Genomic DNA, 7,962 nt, shown 5'->3' with positions numbered 1-7,962 from the left:
TTATCAAAAACTTTGCACATAAAAATAGACTGCTTTGCAAAACAGAAAACAGAAAAACAGATTTAGAAACAAAAAACAGATCCCAATTCGTCGGTCAGTTCCGACATACGTCGAACGTGACCGACTGAAAGGAAACCTGAGAAAACATGCTTCAACAGAACGTAATGTGAACACAAAATAGTAAACGGACGTTTAGAAACAATCCATTTCCACTCACTAAACTTCTATGTATTGTTTGTCAAAAACACCAAACAGTCAACTTGACCTGCAGGGAGTGCTGAGCGTTTTTGGTGAGGTATGATCAAGTAGCTATGTATTTGCCAGCTGCGCAATATGTGGATACATATAACGTTATACCGCATGATTTTGCTTACCAAAACAATTGAGAAACTTCTCCAAATGTCAGACTTTCCTTGTTTAGCTTTTGTGCTGTAAATACCTCGTTTGAGGTTCTTGAGGCTCTACATCATCTATTGACATCTTCTCCATCATGTCGTTAGGCAACCTCCCTATCCCGCCGATTCCCGCGGTGTTTTTTTTAGCCGCCCATTCCCGCCCGCAACAAAATTCAAACCACCCGCTCCCGCGAGATTTACAATCCCAATGCAGCCCTCTAGCCTGCATGATGCCAGAGTGCTGCGTTTGTCAGGCTTGTGGGACCTTGTGGACAGGGGTTTGTTACTACCAGATGTAACACAGAACATTTGTGGACATGATATGGGGTACTATGTCCTTGGTGACACAGCCTATCCTTTGAAGAGCTGGCTGATGAAACCTTTCACTGACAACGGACGACTGACACCCCAACAACTTGTGTACAATCAGAAAACAAGCAGAGCCAGGGTGGTGGTTGAGAATGCTTTTGGCAGACTGAAGGGCAGATGGAGGGCATTGCTAAAACGAAATGACTGCAGTACACCCAAGGTCAAGTCCCTGGTGATAGCATGTTGTGTTCTGCATAACCTCTGCGAAATGAATGGTGACGAGTTCAGAGAAGAATGGGTTACGAGTACTTTAAACCAGCCTGACGGAGCTCCTTCATCCACTGTAGAAGCTGAGGGTCTCGACGCACGTACAGGTCTAATGAAGTTTTTGACTACAATGTAGTAAACTTCAGTGGCACAAGAATAGAGATGAGTGCTTTTTGTTTTGTTTGTTTTTTTAATGGGAAAAATAACCTTTAGAGGCTGCAATGGACATTTTCTATGCTGTATACACCTGTTGTACATTGTTTAAAGTGTACCTTTTTGATTTTAATAAAAAAAAGTTTACTGCTGCATCACGCTTTGGTTTTACATTATTCTGTTAACAGTCACCCCCCATTTGGGCAGAGAGAGCATGAATTACATCCTTTTAAAAATGATTGCTGCTAATGTGTCCTTGTGACAACACACATAACCAAGGTATCAGACTCAGAATTGTAGACTGACTGTTTATATGATAGAAATGTATAAAAATACATAAATATTACACATTTGTATATAAGGAAGCTAAAGCCAAGTTGTATTTTTTAGCATTGTTCTTTTTACAAGGCTTTGCCATAAATATAAAACGTCATAAGTGACTTATCAGGTTGTTAAACACATTACCAACACTGCTTATTTAAACGTGCACTTTCACCTGGTTTGACCATTTTAATGCAAAATGGGATGATGGGCAATCCAGAATCTGAATGTGTTGTAATAGCTCAATTCCAAAACAAAAGATTTTCTATAAAAGGATAATGAGGTTTCAGTCATGACAGATGTGTGAAAAGTTAATTTAATGAAAACAATAGACTGAATTAAGCGGTTGAAAGATTAGGTACTAGACTGCAATTATTTTATAGATAAGATGCTTATCACAATAACATCTCTTAGCATTCAAAAAATAAAAAATAAAATTACATGACTAGTATTACAATATGCTTCATTAAATGCACAATTTTAGAGATTTCTTCCTCAAATTTGAAATGAAGCAGGACCACACTTATGGCTTCACTTAAGTTGTGGTTATAAGTTATTATACTACATTCACATAGTTATACATTTAAAAAATATAATATTTGGGTTTTCTAGATATGTTTATGTGCATATTTAGAAAGACTTGCGAGCAGCAGCCCTTTTATTTGCTTCCTACACTATATTAATATAATTAGAATGTGGTAACAAGCAGTATTTGTCTCTACATGTTGTTTACATCTTTACAATATAGCTTGTGTTGAAGGTTAACTTCTAACCGGCACTTCAAACTTTACCGTCAGTGCTAAAATTACCATGGAAATGAAAAGACACAGTGACATTTTACACATTTGACTTTATTTTAAACAGATTAGCTCTTACAAAATGAAAATAAATTAAATAAAAGTGCGCAAAGACAAATAAATTATTAGAACAATAAAATGAAAATATAAAATGTGAAAACAACAATATATATATATATATATATATATATATATATATATATATATATATATATATATATATATATATATATATATATATATATATATATATATATATATATATATATTAAAAAAAAGTGTATTTTCCAGTAACCTGTCCAAGAGCTGGAACTGACATCATGGTGCCAGGACAACTGTCTCTCTCTGAATGTTAACAAGACCAAAGAACTGATTGTGGACTTCAGGAAGAGACAGCATCGGTCATACTCCCCTCTTATGATCAGCGGGACACCGGTAGAGAGAGTGAGCAGCTTCAAATACCTGGGTGTGAACATCTCCGAGGATCTGACCTGGACTACACACATCCAGACACAGGTGAAAAAAGCCAGGCAAAGACTGTACCACCTGCGCCAGCTGAGGAAATTCAGGGTTTCACCAGCCATCCTGAAAACCTTCTATCGAGGGGCGATAGAAAGTGTCCTGACTCAGTGCATCACAGCGTGGTACGGGAACAGCACCAGTCACGACTGCAAAGCCCTGCAAAGAGTGGTGCGCTTATCCGAGCGCATCTCAGGCTCAGCTCTCCCGTCTCTGCAGGACATCTACACCAAACGCTGCAGAGGTAGAGCTACCAAAATCATCAGAGACATAAATCACCCTGCAATCTCTCACTTCACCCTGCTGCCATCTGGTAAGCGCTTCCGTAGCCTGATGGCAAAGACTGAAAGACTCAGGAGGAGTTTCTTCCCCCAGGCCATCAGACTCCTGAACTCAGTCACGTGACTTCACTTCACCCCGCACACGCATAAACATCCAGTTTATACATTAACATTCACATACTGCCATTGCACTGCACTTTACGTTCCTATTGTTACTGTGTAACAACCTGTAATAAACCTGTTTGCACATCATACTCCTGTTTGCACATTATACTCCGATTTGCAATTATACCTATTGCATGCACATCATACTTCTCTATATATAAATATATATATATATTTTATGTTAACCACTTATTTTTAAGTCTACAGTTTATCTCACTTATCATATCCACTTACTTTATACTTTATATTTTATATTTTTATTTTATTTTTTTATTTTTATCTTATTTCCTATTTTTATCTTACTTGATTTATTTATAACTCTACTTATGTTAATACTTTTTATTCTAATTTTATTCTATTTCTATTTTAATTTCCCTTGTGTTCTTGTAACTGTTATTTGCACTGTCCATGGAGCGGACCTGTTTACATTTCACTGCCAGTTGTATATTGTGTATATAACTGTGTATGTGACAAATAAAACTCTTGAATCTCTTGAATCTTGAATCAAAAAAAAAAAAAAAAAAAAAAAAGCTGTGCAATATATGAAGTACAAATGTGGTAGTGCAAATGCTTCATTCAAGCGGCTGGTCATTGTGGCTACTTCTTGAACGACTGGACAAACTGTCCAAGAACAGACAGAAACCCGGTCTGAAAGTCCCTCTGCTGCCGTCTGCTTTCTTCCGCTTCTGACTGGTGGAATGCCAACTCTTGCCTCCTCATCTCTCCTCGGCCTGGCTCTCAAGTAACAGCTGCATATATTGGTCACGCTGTTCTTGTCCATGCTGCAGGACGGCCCGGTTAGCATCCTCCATGTCCCTCAGTGCATCAAGAAAGTCACAGTCCCTTTTCCTTTTCTCTAAGTAGAAAAATTGCACAGAAACACATGGAAATTAATACACAAGGCAACCATGAAACAATAGAAACCATCAATTAATTATTTAAAGTGTTTTCACCACAAACAATGAACAATTGTTTGCCCAGCTTGAACAATGCCCAGTGTGCAATTTTATCATGGGCAATTTAAGTTTACAATTCAAAACAACAAAACTACTCAAAACCATTAAGGATTACGAATCAGTTTTTAAATATATATCTACTATCTATATTTAATATTATCTACATAAAATGATAATGAGAATACGGCTGTAAAAGAACGTTGTGTTTCAGCGCGTTTGTTGAGGGAAGAATGCGCCCACGGTGTTACACCTTCATGACAAGCACAGTCAAGTTCGCTTGTGCATTCACAGCCTTTTGTGCCATTGTAAGTTGTAATATTATATTTATTATTCTGTGTATATAATCTCATATAGGATGCGTTTGGTTGAGTTAACTAACGATGCAGTAAAGCACTTCATTGTACCGGTCTTTAGCTTCAGCGCGCGCATTTCAAACAGAAATGCACAGTATTAATAACTACTGGGACTGTCCTGTACATAACACTGTAATGAGAATATTTTTGTTATAAACGTTGTGAATTCTCTGGGTTTAGTTGTTGTGTTTCAGTGCGCTGTTGTGGGAAGCGTCCACAACGCATTCTGACCAGCACAGTCAAGTTTGCTTGTGTATTCGCGTCATTTTAAGCACATGTAAGTCATAATTAGGGATGCACCGAATCCAGGGTTCGGGTTCGGATTCGGCCGAATATTGGGCTTTTTGACTGGGTTCGGTTTCTGCCGAACCTCAGAATTTATTTCCACCGAACCCGAACCCTAGGCTTGCACTATGTGCGCCCCGCTGGTCGAACTTAATGACGCCGCTGTTGAAAGTGAAAATGGAACTCATGAACAGAAAATGTGGCAGTATACTTTAAGTCAAAAGAAGGCGATTCAAGTTGAGCTACGCGAGAGAATACGAGTTGTGCATGAAGGAATCTACAGACAGCAGCCAAAAAGTGTTTTATTTTACCGTGCAAACAGCCTATAGATCTATAGATCAGATAAAATATAAATAAAATTAATAAAATATATATACTTAAATAATTACCAAATTAAGATGACAAAACGAAAATACACTGAATCCGTTAGCTTTGAAGAACCGGAATTAGGTAAATAGGTAGATAATATACTATATATCTTTACGTATATAGCACACTATTCCCTTAAAACCATAATTTCGTTATTTTTATTAACCCAAATAATGATTCATCCGCTAGGTTGCACGTGAGGGGGAAAAAATAGGTTCCTTCCACTTAAGAGTTGAGCTCTTTTTATTTTAATAGGCTATATCTCTTTACATAAATACTATTTTCTACTTTAAAAAAAAAAATAACTTCGTTATTTTACTAACCCAGTGTTTTGTATGTGAATGCTGTTTCACGTGAATATAACCACAGGAGTGAAGCACAAAGCTTTGTTTAGCCTAGAAAGGAAATAATGGTCAGAGAGCTCTTTTTCATTCGGTTTTGCTATCTGGATATGGTCACTCGATTTTCCGTGAATTTTAACAATAGGCCTAGTCCATTTTATCCCAATGGACATGGACATCTCGTTTCTTTTCCCAACTCTTCACTCGCGTCGCACCCATTCGCAGGGGATTATAAACGTTTCTTCCTTTCGTTTGCTTATAATTAAGTCTATTATAACTATTCACATCCTTTACTGTGGGAAAGTATAAAAAACACTGTAGGACGAATACCTTTTTACTTCAAATTTTATTTAACACAGTTTGTTCTTGTTATTAAACTTGTTAAGGCACGTCAAGTTTGGTTTATTTGAATAGCGCATTTCACACACACGCCGGTGATTTTAGTTTCGTTTTCTCTGGCAGTGAATAATCACATTGCCTAAATGTCTTGACCCTGTGGAAGATAAAATCCGCTCTTCAGACCTTCCTCAGAACAAGTGTTGCTTTGCAACATCAGTAGAACATATGAAGACGAAGATATTCGAGAAGGTGTAGGCTATATTCAGTGTCCCATTCCTCTCAAAGCGCAGAGCGGTAGGCTATATGACGCATCTTTGCGGGGAAATAGTATGAATCAAATATTTTTCTAACTAATATTTAATTTTCATATATTCTTGAGGTAACCATTATTTACTGAAAATCGTTTTTGTTTTATAGGCTGTGTTGTTTCACTGACGGAAGTGCTAAAATAAACACGCATGCTTATGGATGTTTCAGCCTCAAATGATTTCAAAGTGTAGGCTATATAGGCTATCTGGCATAGACTACAGTATTTAAAATCGCATATGCATTAGTTACATTCTCAATTTAATTTACAGAGCAATTCCTGCTAAGTTTATAGTTTAACTAATACTATAGAAGTGGATTAGTGTGTGTCGCAGACTCGCAACAGGGGCGTGGCATCACGATGGTGGCGCTCCATCTTGATGTCGGCACAACCCTAGCGCGCGTCTACTGCTCTCCGTTGGGTTGTTCTTTGAAACGACAGAGGACGACTCGGGGTAATTTTTCTATAAACCATCATGAAATAGCGGCGAGAAGAACATACACGACAATGTTTCCTTTAGTAAACTTGACCAAAACTGGTCAATAGCACACTGCTGTGGACGTTGTTAACTTCATTAATGTGTTTACTGTGATAATGGACTGCGGACGGGAGTAGGATTCGGTATTCGGTTTCGGATTCGGCCGAATCTTAACCAGTGGATTCGGTATTCGGCCGAACCCCAAAAATCTGGATTCGGTGCATCCCTAGTCATAATATTACGTTTTTGTAGTATAAACATCTGATTAATGTCATATAGGATGCGTTTCGTTAAGTCAATAACCCGCAGTGCTTCACTGTACCGGTGGACATCTTCAGTTTCAACGCGCGCTCTCAAACAGGGGAAGAGCATCCACAGGAGTTATAGGCCTTCACCAATGCGTGATTTTGTGCTAATATAAGTTGTAATATTATATTTATTTTGTATAAATATCTGATTGTTCTCATATATGATGCGTTTAGTTGTTAATTAACCTTCTAAACGCTTCAGTTCACGGTTGTTCGTTCATTCTCTCCAGCTTCAGCGCGCGCTCTCAAATAGCAACATTATTCCTAATAGACTACACTAATATTAAAGATGTTTACTATTACTGTAATATTAAACATATTTTATTCAAAAACACAGAAGCCTTATTTTTAATAACTAGCACTTTTATTGTTCTCGTATCATTTCCATCAACAATACGGTTTGATTAAAACCATTTCCTTATTGTCCGCACGGAGGCTATTTAATGCACGGCACTTGCATTCTGATTCTTTATTATGCAGCCTGAGTAATACTGTTCAATAACTTGTTTGCATTATTTAGGTATATTATTTTTATTTTTTTAGGCAATAGAATTTTTGGTAACATTTACTAATAAGATTGCATTTGCATTAAAGGGATAGTTCACCCAAAAACGAAAATGTGATGTTTTTCTGCTTACCCCTAAGGCATCCAAGATGTAGGTGTCTTCGTTTCTTCAGTAGAACACAAATGAAGATTTTTAACTCCAACCGTTGCTGTGTGTCACTCATATAATGCTTGTCAATGGGGTCTAATTCTATTAGAGTAAAAAAAACATGGACAGACAACTTCAAATTAAACCCCGCGGCTCGTGACAACACATTGATGTCTTAAGACACGAAACGATCGGTTTCTGAGAGAAACCCAACGGTATTTATGCAAATATATCACCTCATATCAGACGAACGCTTGAGCTCTGCAGACTGCCATCACTTCCTGTGAGTAAATTCAAAATTCCGGCCGGGTCATAGATATATATACATAGAATCATCATTAGTGCCTGCGTGGATCATGGCGTGGA

This window comes from Gobio gobio (assembly GCF_949357685.1).
Source record: "Gobio gobio genome assembly, chromosome: 1".
Taxonomy (NCBI): Eukaryota; Metazoa; Chordata; class Actinopteri; order Cypriniformes; family Gobionidae; genus Gobio; species Gobio gobio.
The sequence above is the reverse complement of the archived record's forward strand: the minus strand, read 5'-3'. Positions refer to the sequence as shown.